Here is an 18,720-nt window from a genome sequence, read left to right as displayed (position 1 = left end):
AAAGAAAGTGTTCTTAGCTTTGAGTTTAGGCCATTAACCACTGATGACTTGATTTTATACTATACAAATGATTTTGCCAGATGTGCAGCTGCTTCGGGTATAAAGGGTAACTGAATCTGTGCCCTTTACTTACTTTGAGCGCTTCAATGCTAATTAAAGGGAACCTTAACTGTAAAAAAAAATTCGTTTTACTTACCTGGGGCATCTACCAGCCCCTGCAGCCATCCTGTGCCCTCGTAGTCACTCATGGCTCCTCTGGTCCCCTGCTGCCAGCTAGTTTCGTTTTTGCCAACTGGGAGTCGGCCGGCCGCCATGCGTATGTTTTTACGCATCCCTGCTGATTCAGGAAGCTATTGCAGTTATCAACAAGTAAATTTTTACGTGTTACGGGTGTAATGCGTAAAATTGTACGTATTACACCCGTAAAGCGTAAAAATTTACTTACTGATGTCAGCAATATCTTCCTGCACCAGCAGGAATGCGTAAAAACGTACGCATGGCGGCCGGCCAACTCCCAGTCGGCAAAAACGAAACTAGCTGGCAGCGGGGGACCAGAGGAGCCATGAGTGACTACGAGGGCACAGGATGGCTGCAGGGGGCTGGTAGATGCCTTAGGTAAGTAAAACTCATTTTTTTATTTTTATTTTTTCTACAGTTAAAGTGGACCCAAATTAAAAATACAAGATTTCAGGAATAAAATCTATTTTCTAAATTATAATAATAAATAGCAGCCTTTTTTCAGCTGCATGATGACAAATATAAAATATTTTACATTTATTGGAGGAACCTCTCCCCTTCCTTTCATATTGCCGGGACAGAATCCGGCAAAATGCTGGAGTAGGTGGTGTCCGGCAATGGAGGAATTGCTAATGGCTGCCACCTGTATAACCCTAGTTATGAAAAGAGAAGGGTGAAAAGCATGCACTGAAATGCTCATAGGCTTGAAGGAGTGTTTATTTAGCTTAGTATGTGTCAGAGTGGTGCAACTAAATATTTTGAATTAATAAAATGTTTGGTTTGGGTGCGCTTTAAGGTTCTCTTTAAAGGTCTGTTGGCCATCTTTTAATCTATAGTTTTAATGCGTATGTATGAGGGCCTAATTCAGAGATAGGGCCCATATTTTTAGCCTTTGTTTTCCAGGGACATTTAATGCTAGACGCACGCATAGATTTTGGTGCAACCTACCCAATTTAATTTAAAGCCATCTTTAAAAAATTACAATTGCTTGAATGTTGTAGAATGACCTTTTTGAAACCATTAGAACTAAAATGTTCTGCTCTCCCACTTGATATAAAGGTTGCATTTGATGGAAAACAATCAAAAGTTGAAATGTGTGGGGCCGATATTACTTGTATGCAGTTGATTTTAAAGGACAACCGAGGTGACGTGTGACATGATAGATGTGTGTATGTACAGTGCCAAGCACACAAATTACTAGGCTGTGTTCCTTTTCTCTGAAAGAGTTGAAAATCAGGTATGCAAGTGACAGGTTCTGTCTGGGTCAGAACTGGGTTGGACTAATACATAACCCTCACTGATAAGGCATTGCAGCCATAAAGCATTTTCCTGGCAGTAAATGGCTTTGGAGAGCAGGAAAGAGATAAAAACATAGTTCATAGATTTTATCTCTGGCATAATTCAATGAATGTGTCATATGAAACGGTAAAAACGTAAAAAGTAGATTTAAATCTGAAATTAAACTGTGGGATAACTAAAAAAAAGTCCTTTTTAGAAGGAGGACAGATAGAATTGTTTATCTCGTTAGTTTATTTTCACCTTAGATGTCCTTTGACCTGTAAGCATACTTTGCCAAAACATTCGCAGCCATTCTAACATAGGACCAAAAATGGGACAGCCCAAATATTCCTCTAATTGCTCAAATGGCAACTCAAAGTAATACCTCTACCAAGGTTATAAATCGGGTGGGGCACCCCTAGCTTTTTGTTTGTTCTTGTGTTTATAGCTCTTCCATGGGCCCCTAAGAATGTGGAAGGTAATAAATATGTAACAAAAGGGGGTTTAAGAGTTTTCCACATTATTCAAAACTAAAAATAAGTTCCTGAAGCCGGGCTTTTTTTTTTTTTTTTTACAGAATTCCAGTGTGTGACACACAAGTGTTAGTAGCCTCCTTGTTGATACACTTCCTCATTCCAAACACTAGTGGTCGCTTGTGGGTAGCTGGGTTCGCTCATGTTCTGAATAAGCATTTAGCCTTCCCTAATCCAACAGCAACCTCTAGTGGCTGGAGAGAGCAAGACTGATGTACCAATATGGCTGCTTATCTATCTGAAAATCGATGGCTGGAAAAGCACCGACCAGTCCTGTAAGTTTTCAAGCTTTTGCTTTTTATTATTAAAATAAGCAATGTTTTCATTGTAGTTATTCTTAAAAAAATTAATTTTCTACAGCGAGACATGTAATGTGCCAGAATGAACTGTTATGTAGTGTCATATTACACTGTACCCGTCAACTGTGTGTGGGGGTGGCAGCCATCTTGTGGGCCAGGTTCATATATTATCACTGGAGGTGTTCCTAGGCCTTTTCATGGTGTTTGAGGCCTTATTTACACTTAATGCGTTGTGTTGCATTGCTTCCCATTGCCAAAATGGGATGCAACGCAATAAAGGGACTCAGAGCACCTCTAATGGGCATACCTTTAAACAGACTCTGACCAGTACTGCAAAGTACTTTAAGATGCATACCTTTCTGTAGCTTGTGCTCTCCTCTTTCATATGACGCCATTCTACACCAAATAGTATTCGTTCGATTTCAATTGAAAAATCGCGTCTGCCATCTTGGCTATGTTATAACTTCCAGGTCAACCATGTCTTCTCTGTTAGAGAAGTGCATCACTGAATGAAGCAGGAAGAGGAAGTGATGCGCTTGGCCATTGCAAGAGGCTCCTCCAGAGGGGTCATAGCACGACTTTGTTGGAAGTCTTCTGGCTTAAAGGCATACCCATGAGAGGTTCCTGGAGTCCCTTTAAAGAGAAACCCCAACCATGAATTGAACTTTATCACAATCAATAGATGATACCCCCTTTTACATGAGAAATCTATTCCTTTTCACAAACAGACCATCGGGGGGCACTGTATGACTAATATTGTGGTGAACCCCCTCCCACAAGAAACTCTGAGGACCGTGGTACTCCTGGCAGTTTCCTGTCTGTGAGCCTTGGTGCATTGTGGGAAATAGCTGTTTAGAAACTGCCAAAAAAGCATGCAGCAGCTACATCACCCGCCAACACTAAAAATGTCACCATGTAATAAATGTCAGAATGTAAATCAGGGATTGAAAAGATTTTACAATGGGCAAACACTGACTAAATCATTTATGCCTAATTATTGTAAAAATTAAGCACTTTTTTATTACATTATTTTCACTGGAGTTCCTCTTTAAGTGTAAATAGGGCCTGAAGGAAAGTCAGTCGTGTTGCCTATAGTCACCAATCTTTCTTATATCTGTAAAAAAAATTTGATGGATGAGTTGTTTTTTTTTTTTTTAGATATGTATTAATAGGTTAACTTTTATTTGCTTGAAATCGGTCCAAATAGACACAATACTTAAAGTGTTTTTCCGCTCTAAGTGGAAATAGGACTTTCGTATATATGCCCCCAAATCTATCACTGTATGAGACAGGAAATTTTACTGCCCTCCCTGCATGTGTACATGAAAAAGAGGCGCTGGGAAATTTTGGCAAGTAGAATACCGGTGAATTTACTGACCTGCTACAATGTCATTGCAAAGCTCCTCTTGAGACCAGCATTACACACAACCGGCTATGTTAATAGATTCAGCCACTGGGTGTGGCTCTATCTAGAAACACCATTGGATGACAGATTTTGATGGACAGGGGCCTGGCCTCTGCCTAGGGGAAGGGCAGTGGGGAATTTAGTTAATTTTTTTTTTTTACGTCCTATGGTGATACATTGAGGGCATTTCAGAAGAAATAACTCATTTTGGAACTATTGCCTAAATGTGTACGTAGAGATTCATGGACTATTGCCTAAATGTGTATGTAGAGATGCTTGGATGAAGTCACAAGTTGTCAGTCGATCGTTGAGCTCGTCATGAACCTATCTGGCTCACAAAATGGCTGCCTCTTGCCTACGCATACCAAAGACCGGTACACATTAGGTTGCAATTTGCCAAATAAAAATGTTGTATGAATTCAGCCACAAATAAAAACAAATCTCCCCTTTTTTTTTTTTTCTAAAGACTTCTATTAAAAGCCTGTAAACAAATTCTACATGGTGTTTTTTTTCCCTTTCTTTAAGCTTTCTTTTAGTAGGAAAGGCACCATGAGTGGCTCACACACCTTCCTGCTGGGGACTTGTCATTTGTTCCGTTCTCTGTTTCCATTGAAAGGTGTTCTTCAAGGTTCTGTTTGATTTCTTTTAAAATGGGGTTTACAATGTTTTTTTATTTTGTACATCGATTTAACGCTACTGCCACCTTTTGGGGGTTGTTTTTGTTTAATTTTTCTTTCAATAAGAAGTGGTTGATTTTCTTTCTGTACTTGCATGCCATGTGTGATGGATGACTGAATGTAAACTATGTAGTGACTGTTCTCATTTTGTAAAGGGCTGGTCACAATTGGATAATCTTTGTGCTTTGAATTTTTTTTTCTTTTCTTTTTTTAAAAAGAAACCTTAGTTGTTTTATATAAAATTATAATGATTAAAATGATAAAGTCTGGTCATGATCTTTGTTCAGCAGGGGGAAATTATATATAATAGTGATAAAACAAAAATATTTATTATTATTATTTCCTCTGGTTAAGAATACTATATAGGAGCACATTTTCATATTTGAAAAACTGTTTGTTGAAGGGAAGGTCCGAGAGGGGAAAAAAAAAGAAATCCACTTACCTGGGGCTTCCTCCAACCCCTGGCAGCCTTCGCCGCAGCTGCGTTGGCTCCCGGTCCCCTCCGATGCAGAGGCCGACCTCGCCAGGTCGGCATTTTACTCCATCTTCCTGCGTTCCACTGTGCGGCTCATTAAGTCTCACTGACGTCATTTGGACTGTTGTGCGCAGGCGCAGTACAGTCCGAATGATGTCAGCGCGACTCTGCGAGCCGCTCACGCAGGTGCAGTCGGCATCTTGCGCCTGAGGGGACCCCAGACCACCAGCGTGGAGTGGAGCTGCGGCGAGGGCGCAGGATGGCTGCCAGAGGCTGGAGGAAGCCCCAGGTAAGTGGATTTTTTTTTATTTTCAATCTCCTTAAGAGGGATCGTTAGCCACAAAATCAAATTCCATTTACCCACTGCTCTGTGTTTAAAGGAGTTATCAGGGGAAAAATTAATAAAATAAGTGCTACTTCCCGGGGGCTTCCTCCAGCCCCAATCTCCCAGCATGTCCCTTGCCGCAGCTCTGCAGTAGTTCTGCGCAGTCCGCTACGGCCCACGTGGCGGTGATTGACAGCGCCGCTCGCGCAGGCGCAGTACAGGTCGGCCTGACATCATCGCTGGGGACCGGGAGCGAGCTGCGGGGAGAGCTGCGGCGAGGGACATGCTTGGGGCTGGAGGAAGCCCCCGGTAAGTAGCACTTATTTTATTAATTTTCCCTGATAACTCCTTTAAAGAGAACAAGAGGCGAAGCACCCTTATGTATTTTACCATATATATTAATGGGAACATGACAGTAAACACCTACCCTGCTCTCTGTTTCATTTTTCTTTGCTAAATCTGCCTGTTATCAGCCATAATAAGAATCCCCGACTGAGCATTCAGTCTAGCTTTTCCCGGTATGATTATAGCTGAGTCAGTCTTCTGTGATGTCTTTTCAAGCCCAAGCCTGCCCCCTTGTGGCTCTGATTTGCTGCTTCAATGATAAATAGCAGCAAAGCAGAGCCACAAGGGGGCAGACTTGGGCTTGAAAAGACATCACAGAAAATGGACTCGGCTATAATCATTCCGGGAAAAGCTAGACTGAATGCTCAGTCGGGGATTCTTTTTAGGGCTGATAACTGGCAGATTTAGCATAGAAGAATGAAACAGAACAGGGGTAGGGGTTTACTGTCATGTTCCCATTGATAAATTGTAAAATACATGAGGGTACTTCGTCTCTGGTTCCCCTTAACCTGCAACCTTACCCTGCATTGCAAGCACTCCAATCTATTCAGTGTTTCTGCTGTAATAAATCTTTTCTCAGTCAGCCTGGCTCTATTTTTGCCATTACCAAGGAGAGGGAAGCTTGTTATCACCCCTTCTTGCTCCTCACTGATTGGCTATGGGCAGTTTAGTGAGCTGCTGAAATCTGATCTATGCGAGCTCTATTCCCTGGCCTCTGAACTACCCAGAACTTAACCATGCACATTTGAGAGCATGTCGAATGACTTGTCTGAAAACTGGATCCATCACCCCATACATCCGTCAGCAATGGTTGGACACACTGCAGTCTCCAGATACCTCTAGCAACCATCCAGCATGACTGTCGGCTGTGGCGCGAGAAGTGGTGTTTCTGGATATTAGCAAGGGGTCATAATAATGTGATTTGACTGTGCGTTCTCCTCATGGGCAAATGGTGGGTGTAGTCTATAACAATTGACTTGCAGTGCTGGGTTTAAATCTGGGCCAGGACCTTATCGGAGGTAGTATGTTTTCCCCGTGTTTGCTTGGGTTTCCTTCACACACTCTAGTTTTTTCCCACTTCCTAAAAACATGGTTGTTGGCTTTCTCCCCCAAAATTGTCTTTAAAGGACCACTGTTGCAAAAATCTTAAAATGTAAACTACATGCAAACCTATCCAAATAAGACGTACATGTCTTCCAGAGTAAAATGAGCCATAAATTACTTTTCTCCTGTGTTGCTGTCACTTACAGTAAGTAGTAGAAATCTGACATTACTGATAGATTTTGGACTAGCCCATCTTCTCATGGGGGGGGGTTCTCAGGGTTTTCTTTATTTTTAAAAGCACTAAGGGCCCGTTCACACTGCACGCGTTTCCATATGCGTTTTGGAAACGCGTGCGGGGGGGCCGACACGCAGGACATTAGACATTGCATAGAGTGCAATGTCTGATGTTCACACAGCATGCGGTCCGGGAACGCATGCTGCACGCAGATTTTACAAAAACGCGCGGCTGTCCCATTCACTTTTCAGTGATGGGATCAGCCACGCAACGCATACGAACGCGGATGGCGTGCGTTCGTACGCGTTGCGGTCCGCATGCGTTGCGGTCCGCACTTTGTAGTCTGAACGGGCCCTAGGCCTTGTTCACATCATAAATTGCAAGTGTTGTCATGCGCTGAGTGATTCGAGAGTTGTTTTTTCAGCACTTTTCCCTGTGCTTTGCGCTTAGAAAAGTGCTTTTGCAGAATAATTTATTTTTTCACTTCCTGAGGTCAGTCAGGAAGTGAACTTTCACCTGGAAATGAATAAATACATTGGGCTGGATTCACAAAGCCAAGCAAATGCATAGCACGGCCGTGCAATGCATGTAGCGCGTAATGTTACTCGTGCACAGTTTTTTTGCGCGCATTAACTTTTTGTGCGCTTTGTTAGCGCGCATGTAAACCTGCGTAAAACTTTGCGCGAGTAACATTGCGCACTACACGCATAGCACGGCCGTGCTATGCGTTAGCGTGGCTTTGTGAATCCAGCCCAATGTATTTATTCATGAAAGTGCTGGGGAAAGCGCTTTTTCAAGTGCTTTGCAATTTCCCTGTACCTTCCATTGAGCCAAAACGCTCAGTAAATGGAACAAGTCAGGCAGCGCTTTGGGGAGCGAATCGAAATCGAACCGCTCATATGTGAACGCTCTCCTAGGGAATCATTGCACAAGTGCTAAAACTGAAAGCGCCCTTAATGTGAACAAGCACTTCGTGAATGGCAATTGCTCTGTCCAACTGCCAAAAAAAAGTGTACAGTGAGCAGGGAGGCTGGCCAGCATCTTTGTATGAATCTTTTTCAGGGAGTGTCTTTATAAAGAATAAAGGCCATGCTGAGAATCTCCCATGAAGAGATGGACTAGTCCAAAACCTGTCAGTAATGTCAGATTTCTACTACCTACTGTAAGTGGCAGCAACTTAGGAGAAAAGCAATGTATAGCTTATTTTACTCTGGAAGAAACATGCTTCTTATTTGTATGTTTTAAATTTTAAGATTTTTGCGACAGTTCCTCTTTAAAGTGACCGTCAGTCACGGGTAACAAGTTTATTTTACTCACCTGGGGCTTCTTCCAGCCCCCGATTCTCTCCGCTCTTCTGCACTGCCCCTCCCAAAAAGATCACCAATGCAAGAGAAGGTGAACGGCCCAGGCCAAGCATGTGTAGAAACCCGTGACTGATCCGGTTGGTGGGTTTTTCGGAGGGCCACAATGGAAGGAATAGGGAGGAAACTTGTAAGGCTATGAGGGTTGGAAGAGCATACATTTAAAATGGCCGGTGACCAAATGAGTTACTGAGTGCTGCTATAGCCATAATTCTCATTAAAGAGAAACTCCGACCAAGAAATGAACTTTATCCCAATCAGTATCTGATACCCCCTTTTACATGAGAAATCTATTCCTTTTCACAAACAGACCATCAGGGGGCGCTGTATGACTGATATTGTGGTGAAACCCCTCCCACAAAGAAATTCTGAGTATGTACTCTTGGCAGTTTCCTGTCTGTGAATCCTGTTGCATTGTGGGAAATAGCTGTTTACAGCTGTTTCCAACTGCCAAAACGGCAAGCAGCAGCTACATCACCTGCCAACAGTAAAAATGTCACCATGTGCTAAATGTCAGAATGTAAATCAGGGATTTAAAAGATGTTACAATGGGCAAACACTGACTAAATCATTTATACATAATTATTGTAAAAATGAAGCACTTTTTTATTACATTATTTTCACTGGAGTTCCTCTTTAAGGTCTATGTCGGCACCCAAACAATTGGCACAGCATTGTGCCGAAATTAGCTGATCCAGCTGGAAAGAGCCCCAGGTAAGTCAAATGGAACTTCTTCCCCCTTCTCAGGTGTGCTTTAAAACTATTCGACTATGTTCACATTATAAATCGCTATCGCAAGCGCTGAGCAATTTATTTAGAGTTTTGTCAGCATGTTTCCCTGCGCTTTGCGCTTCTCAAAGTGCTTTTGCAAAGCAATGCCTTTTTTCACTTCCTGAGGTCAGTCAGGAAGTGAACTCTTTCACTTAAATACATTTGGCTTGATTCACAAAGCCGTGCTAATGCATAGCACGATGCAATGTGACGCGCGCAAAGATTTAAGTGCGCGTGCAACACTTAACCGCGTGCTAACTTTTACGCGCGCGTCACATTGCCTGCTAAATGCATTAGCACTGCTTTGTGAATCAAGCCCAATGTATTTATTCATAGAAGCGCTCAGGAAATTCCTTTTTCAAGCGCTTTGTGATTTCCCTATCCCTTCCATTAAGCCAAAGCGCTCAGAAAATGGTACAGGCAGCGCTTTTGAAAATAGATCACAATTGAACCACTCATATGTTAACACACTCATAGGGAATCATTGCGCAGACGCTAGGGCGATAGAGTGCTTAAAAAAATATATGCAAACGCTCATAGGGCTTGAATCACTAAACCGTGATAACTCAAATATCACACCTTATCAAAGTTAACACGCCTTATCAGAGTAGCATAGCGGGTGCTATGAACTTATGTCTGCTAATTGGCAATGGCACTTGTCCTGCCCTGAGCCCCTGCTGGTTCCTAGCGCTTGCTATGCTACTCTGATAAGACATGTTCACTTTGATAAGGTGTGCTATTTGAGTTATCACGGTTTAGTGTATCAAGCCCATAGTGTGAACAAGCCCTTCTAGGGATAAACTATTGACATTAGATTTGAAGTCTCTGAGGCACAGTCAGTGACAAAGACCATAATCTGCCTGTGTCCTGTAACGATTGGTGTCTGATTATTGGTGATCTGCAGTATCACCAAGAATGCAGATATATACCCGATTATTGATGATCTGCAGTATCACCGATAATCAGATATATTGCTATCCTCTGGACACCTGAGTGTGTAAGTGTTTTGGTGCAACAGTAATCTTTGGACCACCGGGGTAGCAGGTGGTCCAATAAGTAGAGAAGACTCTACTGCAGTCAAGGACACCTGGAGAGGGAGTCCCTGACTGATAAGGAGCAGTGTCCCCTCTGAAGAGCAGGGGACCCCTGCAGAAGGCTGGACACCCTGCGGAGGGTGACAGCCAGAAGGTCAGACAGGCCGGGTCGGCAACAGAGTATCAGATATGCAAAGTACAAAATCAGAGATCAGAAGAATAGTCAGGAAAGCTTCAGGTCATAACAGATATCAGAACAAGGCCTAGTCTGAGGTGTGAGGTCCGTGATCTCAACACCCTGGAACTATGCTAGAGAATAACACAGATGGTATACAGTATCCCTAGTCTGAGGTGTGAGGGCCGTGATCTCAACACCCTGGAACTATGCTAGAGAATAACATAGATGGTATACAGTATCCCTAGTCTGAGGTGTGAGGGCCGTGATCTCAATACCCTGGAACTATGCTAGAGAATAACAGATGGTATACAGTATTCCTAGTCTAAGGTGTGAGGGCCGTGATCTCAACACCCTGGAACTATGCTAGAGAATAACACAGATGGTATACAGTATTCCTAGTCTGGGGTGTGAGGGCCGTGATCTCAACACCCTGGAACTATGCTAGAGAATAACACAGATGGTATACAGTATTCCTAGTCTGAGGTGTGAGGGCCGTGATCTCAACACCCTGGAACTATGCTAGAGAATAACACAGATGATATACAGTAACTGGCTAAGTGTGGATTCCTAGGTCCTCCTGGTTCCACCACCACACTGGAAGATCTGACTAGGGTCTGAGTGCTAACACATAAGCATTTGCAATGCCAGATAACCAGCAACTGAACAGCAAGAGATATATATAGTAAAGCACCCTACAGCGCCGCCCAGCTCCCATCAACCAATTAAAAGCCGAGCAGGAATCAGCTGACCGTCCCGATCAGCTGATCTTCCTCCTATTGGTATAAAGAGCCTGTCTAGCGGCGCGCGCATAGCTCTCCATCTGTGTGCACTACTAGGTCCAGCTAACCCAGACGCATGTTGTTGCAGAGAACCTGCCGCACTGGATGCGGAATCCGCCGCTTTGCCGTCAGAACATGCGGCGGCCCCCACGCCACTCTGCCCATGGGCACCACCAGCTCCAGACAAACCAAACGCATGCTGACGTGGACAAACTGCCGCATCAGACGCGGAATCAGCCGCCTTGCTGCCAGAACATGCGGCGGCTTTTCCGCTGTTTCTCACATGTCCGTGCGTTTAGTGCAGCATGTATGCGTGATACGTGGGCGGACTTTAGACAGCACAAGACGACGGGTGCAGGGGCGGGCGTGTGCGAGCGTGCTGCAGCCGTGCAAATGCATTCTGATCGTGTTGGCGATGTAGCCGCAGCGTTGGTGGAGGCGACAGGCTGAGGAGCGTAGCGGCCAAGGCCTAGCGCCCGTTATTGTAATTGGCCTAAGGCCTAGTACACTATAAAGCAATAAGGAAGAGATCCACACTTTAGAAACTAATAGAAACACCAGCCCTGTTTGAAGACTTGCAAAGCACATCAGCAGGTGTAGTGCAAAACAGATTTTCCTTTAATATATTTAAAGGAAAACTATCAAAGTTAACTAACTTTAAATGCAACATATATTTCTAGTAATTAGTAGCAAATAGCAATACAAAAGCTTTTTTTTCATCTTTTTATGTTTTATGTAAAAAAAATATGACCTTTACAGAGAACCGTTTTCACTGTGGGCATTACTATGGAGGACTGTGTCCAGAACAGCCAGCATATAGAAACAGTCCTTACTGGCTGTAATCCTGACTGAGTGGAGAACAATAAGAAAGCAGAGATATAGCATCAAATAGTCTGTAAATAATAATCAGCTGTTCCTGTCTCTCTGCTTCAAGCAGTTCTAAAGTAAACAGACTACAGACAGGAAGAGCTCATTCTGATTGGTGGGTGTCAGCATGCAAATACAGGAATAAAGTACAGGTCCTTCTCTTCAGATCCTTTCTCTGTAGCAGAAAAATGTCTTGGCTGTTCTCATATGATCTGTGATAAAGCAGTGTGTGTGGGCTGGACAGACACAAACAGTAAATCATTCCTCTGTGAATAATGGCAGGGAAGTGGCACCTATATACATGGTACATTCGTGGCCTGGGACTTTTGAAGCAGGGACCTGATAGACAAGGTATTCCCTTCACGCAGGCTGTAATGAGAGACCTCAGAAAAGCTGCTAATCGCTCTATAGGTATGTGGGGTTTACAGAACGACAGTTTCTTTGATAGTTGTCCTTTAATCCTAATTCATCTCTTTTAAATGTCCACTTTGAGATTGTAAAGATGTGATAGGATGTTTCTGGGCTATTTTTATCATTTATTTTGAATTTCTAAACATGCTGAGCCAGTTTTCTTAGTGTTCTGATGCTGAGCAGCCCTGTAACCACATGTAACATAAGCCATGGACTTCACAGCTAAATCCCAATCTGTCATTTTCTTTTTCCTCTCTGGCAATGTGTTTTATTAAAATGACACTGAAGTGAAAAAAAACCTTATGATGTAATGAATTGTATGTGTAGTACGAATAAATTATAGAACATTAGTAGCAAAGAAGAGTCTCATAATTTTATTTTCAGTTATATAGCTTTATTTTTATAACATTGCATCATTCTCTAATATTCTTTGAACTTTCCTGCAGTAAAACCTTAAAGAAGAAACCATGAGAGACAGGTTGAGAGAAGTGCTTCAGAAAACAGCACTGTAGTCGGCCAAGTTTGGTCGGAGAGCTCAGAGAAGCTCTTTTTCATAAATAGCAACTGAAGTTTCTTAACTCTTCCTGTACTGGAAACAATATGAGACTTCTATCTGTGCTGCTAATGTTCTATTTTATTTTTTTTTGCTGTACTACACATACAAATCATTATTTCATACGTTTATTTTTACGGCAGGTTCCCTTTAAGGAGACAAGCGATCTGGTGTTTAGAATCAGCGGCTGTGTGAACAATTATGACCAAATCTTCATTCTAATAGAAATCAATAAATGTTTACCTCTCAGGACTCCTAATCATACTTTTGTGTTTTCTTTGTGTCACCGGTACTCATACTGGTATTTATACCGGCAGAAATAGGACCAGTTCACACAGACGTCTGCTCGTTGTTAAAGAGAAACTTTAACCAAGGATTGAACTTCATCCCAATCAGTAACTGATACCCCCTTTTCCCACGGGAAATATTTACCTTTTCTCAAAGAGATCACCATCATCTGCATGGCTGATATTGTGGTGAAACCCCTCCCACAGTGTGATGTCATGACCATGGTCCTGACAGTTTGCTGTCTGTGAACCTCATTGCATTGCGGGAGATAACGGCTCTTTCCAACTTTTAGGCAAGCAGTATCTCCCTCTGTGCTTAGAATTCTCAGTAACAAACATTCCGTACAGATCGCCTGGCAGAACTAAAGATTTTACCACCGGTGATAAATTTCAGATAATAAATCCGGGAGAGGAAAGATGTTACAATGGGCAAACACTGACTAAATAATCGATAATACGTATTATAAAAAATAAGCTGTTTTTTTCAGTGTTATTTTTACTACAGTTCCTCTTTAAAGAGACACTGTAAAAAGAAAAACGCCCCCTGGGGGGTACTCACCTAAGGAGGCGGGAAGCCTCCGGATACTAATGAGGCTTCCCCCGTCCTCCTCTGTCCCACGGGGGTCTCGCTGCAGCCCTCCGAACAGCGGCCCGACAGACCTGACGACTTGTTTAATATTTACCTTTTCTGGCTCCAGCGGGGGTGCTGTTGCGGCTCTTCTGACGGAGATAGGCGGAAATAGCTGATCTCCGTCGGGTCCGCTCTACTGCGCAGGCACAGGAGACTTGCACCTGCGCAGTAGAGCGGCCCGACGGAGATCGGCTATTTCCGCCTATCTCCGTGGAAAGGAGCGGATACTGCGTCTGTGCTGGAGCCAAAAGGTAAATATTTACACCGCCACTGATCGGGGAGGATTTTCACAGCCACCATGGGACTGAGGAGGACGGGGAAAGCCTCAGTTGGATCCGGAGGCTTCCCCACCCGAGTTGAGTACCCCCCAGGGGAGTTTTTTTTGTTACAGATTTTCTTTAAAGTGCTGCACATTCAAGTAAATGTGCAGCGCCTGTAATGTAGTTTACCGTCATTAGCGCAATCGCCATAGTCAAATCCCGATTGTTTCTGTTGTTTCAGACAACCCTGAAAGTGATGTGCTGTTTCCAAGGTCGCTTACAGGCCACGGCTCCGTGTCCCCCTGCAGGGGTGAAAACCGGTGAACGTCGATGACCGCCACCGGAAGATGTCAAATGCTTTTCAGCACACTTGCAGAAAAGCATTTGACTGACATACCGACAGACGCCCATGAACCGGCCCTACCTTCCCACAGATAGACATAATTATTCTCTATAACCCCTCCCCTCTTTAATTCCCATTTCCGAACTACATAAAAAACAAAACTGGACCTCTTGCCTTGAACTTAAAGGGGAACTGAAGAGAGAGATATATGGGTGCTGCCATGTTTATTTCCTTTTAATTTGGCTGCAGTAGTATCTGAATAACACCAGAAACAAGCATGCAGCTAGTCTTGTTAGATCTGACATTAAAGTCTGAAACACCTGATCTGCTGCATGCTTGTTCAGGGGCTATGGCTAATAGTATTAGAGGGGATATAAACAAGATCTACTTACCTGGGGCTTCCTCCAGTCCCTGGCAGCCCATCTATCCCTTGCCGCAGCTCCGTTCCCAGACCGTGTCCCTGCGCTGCATTTTCTGTGCGAGCATGTGGCTGCGGCGTTCGCGATTTGGCTCAGGTAGCCTGGAGCGTTCTCCGCAGGTGCAGAAGTAGAACGCTCCTGGCCACTGAAGTGCAAGTGGCGCGCCGCTCACTCACGCAGAAGATGCTGGATTAGTGAGGTCGGCATCTGCAGTGGAGGGGACACCGGAGTTGCTGCGGGGGACACAGGCTGCCGGGGGCTGGAGGAAGCCCCAGGTAGGTAGATCTTGTTTTTTTTTCTTTCACAAGTGGTAGGGAACTTTGGCACTCCAGCTGTGATAAAACTACAAGTACCAGCATGCATTTGCCTTTATTTATCATGACTGTGGCTATCAGACTCCTGCAATGCATTGTGGGACTTGTATTTTCTAAGACATCCCCTGAAAATAAGCCCTAGCACATCTTTTAGAGCAAAAATGAATATAAGACACTGTCTTATTTTCGGGGAAAGACGGTAAGTAGACAAATACTAGTTCTACTTACATAACAGATGTATTGCACTGTCCACGTTATGATTCCTGTGAATTTTATAAAGTAAAAGCAGAAAATCCTATTCTAGGCAGTTTCCATCTTTGTTACCTTTGACTTACTGACATCGCTTCCTCCCTCACGCTTTTATTCTCCTCTTGCTAATTGTGTATTCGTTACCCGCCCTCCTCCCAGAGTCTTCATACACTCCCCTGAGGTCTTTTGTCATAAGGAGAGGGAACTAAAGGGAAGAGGAGGATATATTCTAGATAAAAAGACCCCCAGCATGCAACTGTTTGGCAATGGCAATTAAAGGGCCAGTGCTCCTAAGGTATATGATAACTCCAAACCATAACAGCAGAAAAAGTTTTGAATATAGGATTAGCATCTTTATTACTTAATACACCAGACCAGTTGCTGTTGAAATTTGATTTTTATGGTGACAATCCCACTTTAACAGCTGGAGAGCCAAGGTTCCCTACCCCTAATTGTCGATATTCTACTGATTAGTTGTTTGTGGCAGATCCACCATCTCCGGTGTTGTTTTTTCTAAATGTTGTGCAATAACTAAACTATGACAAATACATTTTATGGCCATGTCATCTGACAACCAAAATTCCTCCACTGCCATCCCTGATTAGGAAATGCTGCTTCTGCTAACTGTGCAAAGTGCGGGGAGTTTCTGTGCTGTAAATATTAACTTTCGGATGACAATGACCCTATGGACAGAGCCACGTTATACTGTGTATATGACCGGATTATCTTTAGCCTTGGACACGAGCCATCATAATGATAACAGGATTTCATTCCGCTGTTTTTATGTGGCCGATAGCTATAGCGCCCTCTGTTGTCAACTGATGGCCACCTTTATTATTATTTTTTATTTATAGAACTCCAACATCTTCTGTAGCACTGTACATAGTACAAAAAAATAATGGGGAACAAATATACATAAGAAATACACAACACTGTACAGTCATGACACTGAATAGTAGAAATACAAATACATACATAGTTGATGTGTAGTTGGTACATGTACATATGTTAAAATTACAGTAGATGAGCAACACTAGGAGGAGGTCTCTGCCCTTGCGAGCTTACAATCTACAATCTTCATTTGTAATTTTTTTTTGTACAACTGTAATGAGACATATATGGAGGCTGCCATGTTTATTTACTTTTAAGCAATACTAGTTGCCTGGCTATCTGCTGATTCTTTGACTCATACTAATACCTTTAGCCATAGCCCTGCAAATCAGGTGTTTCTGACATTATTGTCAGATCTGACAAGATTAGCTGCATGCTAGTTTCTGGTGTGATTCAGACACTTTTATAGCCAAATAGATCAGCTGGGCTGCTAGACAACTGATATTGTTTTAACCTCCCTGACGGTCTATTAAAAACCGCCAGGGGGCAGCAGAGTAGTTTTTTTGTTTAATCATGTAGCGAGCCCAGGGCTTGCTACATGTTAGCCGCTGTGCAGCGGCATCCCCCCGCCCTCTTCGATCGCCTCCGGGATTTCCTGGAGGGCTTCCCCCGTCGCCATGGCGACGGGCAGCAGTCATTGGGAGTCCCGATCTACCCCTCAGCGCTGCCTGGCACTGATTGGCCAGGCAGCGCACGGGGTCTGGGGGGGGGTGCCGCGAGTGGCGGCAGCGATCAGAGTGCACACGCAGCTAGCAACGTGCTAGCTGCGTGTTGCAAAAAAAAAGTGTGCAAATCGGCCCGGCAGGGCCTGAGAAATCCTCCTGCGCGGCATAGCCCGAGCGCAGCTCGGGCTTACCGCCAGGGAGGTTAAAGGAAATAAATATGGCAGCCTCCATATACCTCTCACTACAGTTGTCCTTAAAGGACTTCAGAGGCCAAAACTAAGAAAATTACACTGTACCTTTTTCTTAGCCAGATCCACGGAGGACGCCCTGCGCGTCCTCCGCTCTGTTCTGCCGTCAGTGTCGGCCTATTCGTTCCCCCAGGGCAAGCCCCGACCCCACCGAACGGGTCGCATCGATGCCACCCCTAAGATGGCCGCCGCCTTGATCCACGGCTGCGCAGTACGCTTTGCCGCGATTGCGACTGCGCAGCCTTTAGCCCGCCTCTCGCCGCGTATGGGTCCTGGCATCCTCCTGAAGCGTGCGGCGGGAGGCGGGCTAAAGGCTGCGCAGTCGCAATTGCGTCAAAGCGTACTGCGCAGCCGCGGATCAAGGCGGCGGCCATCTTAGGGGTGGCATCGATGCGACCCGTTCGGTGGGGTCGGGGCTTGCCCTGGGGGAACGAATAGGCCGACACTGACGGCAGAACGGAGCGGAGGACGCGCGGGGCGTCCTCCGTGGATCTGGCTAAGAAAAAGGTACAGTGTAATTTTCTTAGTTTTGGCCTCGGAAGTCCTTTAACCCTCCTGGCGGTTAATTTTTTTTGCCAAAATGGCAAAAATCCTTTTTTTTTTAATTTTTTTTTTTGTGTTTCATGTAAAGCTACCAGAGTGGTAGCTACATGAAACACCACTAGAGGGCGCATGTGTCCCTCTAGTGCGATCGTCGCCGGCATCAATAGCAAACAGGGGAACGCGTATATAACGCGCTCCCCTGTTTGGCTTCTCCTGTCGCCATGGCGACGATCGGAATGACGTCATGGACGTCAGCCGACGTCCTGACGTCAGACACCTCCGATCCAGCCCATAGCGCTGCCTGGAACTCATTGGTCCGGGCAGCGCAGGGCTCTGGCGGGGGGGGGGCCCTCTTGCGCCGCTGCGTACGGGCGATCGCCGCAGAGCGGCGGCGATCAAGCTGTACGCGCGGCTAGCAAAGTGCTAGCTGCGCGTACAGCATTTTAAATGGAGCAAATCGCTCCACCACAGGCTGAGATATCTTCCTGCGCGGCATAGCCCGAGCTCAGCTCGGGCTTACCGCCAGGAAGGTTAAAGAGAACCTGTACTGAGTAAAATTATTTAAAATAAAGACATGAGGTAACTTCAAATGAACATTACATAGCTACCTTGCCATCAGCTCCTCTCAGAAACTCACCATTTTCTTCTGACAATAATCCCTTCTAGTTCTGACAATATTTTCTCAGATCTGAAATATATCAGTTGCGGTCAGTTATATATCAGTTGCTGTCAGTTACAGCTGAGAGGAGAACTGATGTGTCCATGTTTCCCTATGGCTCAAGTGGGCGATGTTACAGTTTAACAGTGTGCTGACCAGGAAGCTGTTATGGGGTAATAGCCATTTTCAAAATGGAGGACGGAGAATTCTATTGATCACGGACAAACAGGACGCAGGAGAGGAAAAATAGATTGAGGAGTAGACTGCACGGGAGGCAAGTATGACTTGTGTATGTTTATTTTGACTTTTAATTTTCAGTATAGGTTTTCTTTAAGTAAATTCTTATCACTCTGGATGATTTTGTTTTGCCACCCTATACTAGAGCAATGTACACAGGGCCTTGTT

General features: G+C 44.3%; 1 long non-coding RNA gene across 1 annotated transcript; it reads left to right on the top strand.

Moving 5' to 3' along the window:
* Positions 1-662: 662 nt before the first annotated feature.
* Positions 663-14,438, top strand: LOC137504469 (uncharacterized). The gene is made up of 3 exons (XR_011019489.1): positions 663-2,323; positions 8,856-8,928; positions 14,227-14,438. It is a non-coding gene; the product is annotated as an uncharacterized lncRNA (long non-coding RNA).
* Positions 14,439-18,720: the final 4,282 nt, after the last annotated feature.

Source organism: Hyperolius riggenbachi, chromosome 4 (assembly GCF_040937935.1).
Source record: "Hyperolius riggenbachi isolate aHypRig1 chromosome 4, aHypRig1.pri, whole genome shotgun sequence".
Classification (NCBI taxonomy): Eukaryota; Metazoa; Chordata; class Amphibia; order Anura; family Hyperoliidae; genus Hyperolius; species Hyperolius riggenbachi.
This window is presented reverse-complemented; position numbering and strand designations above follow the sequence as displayed.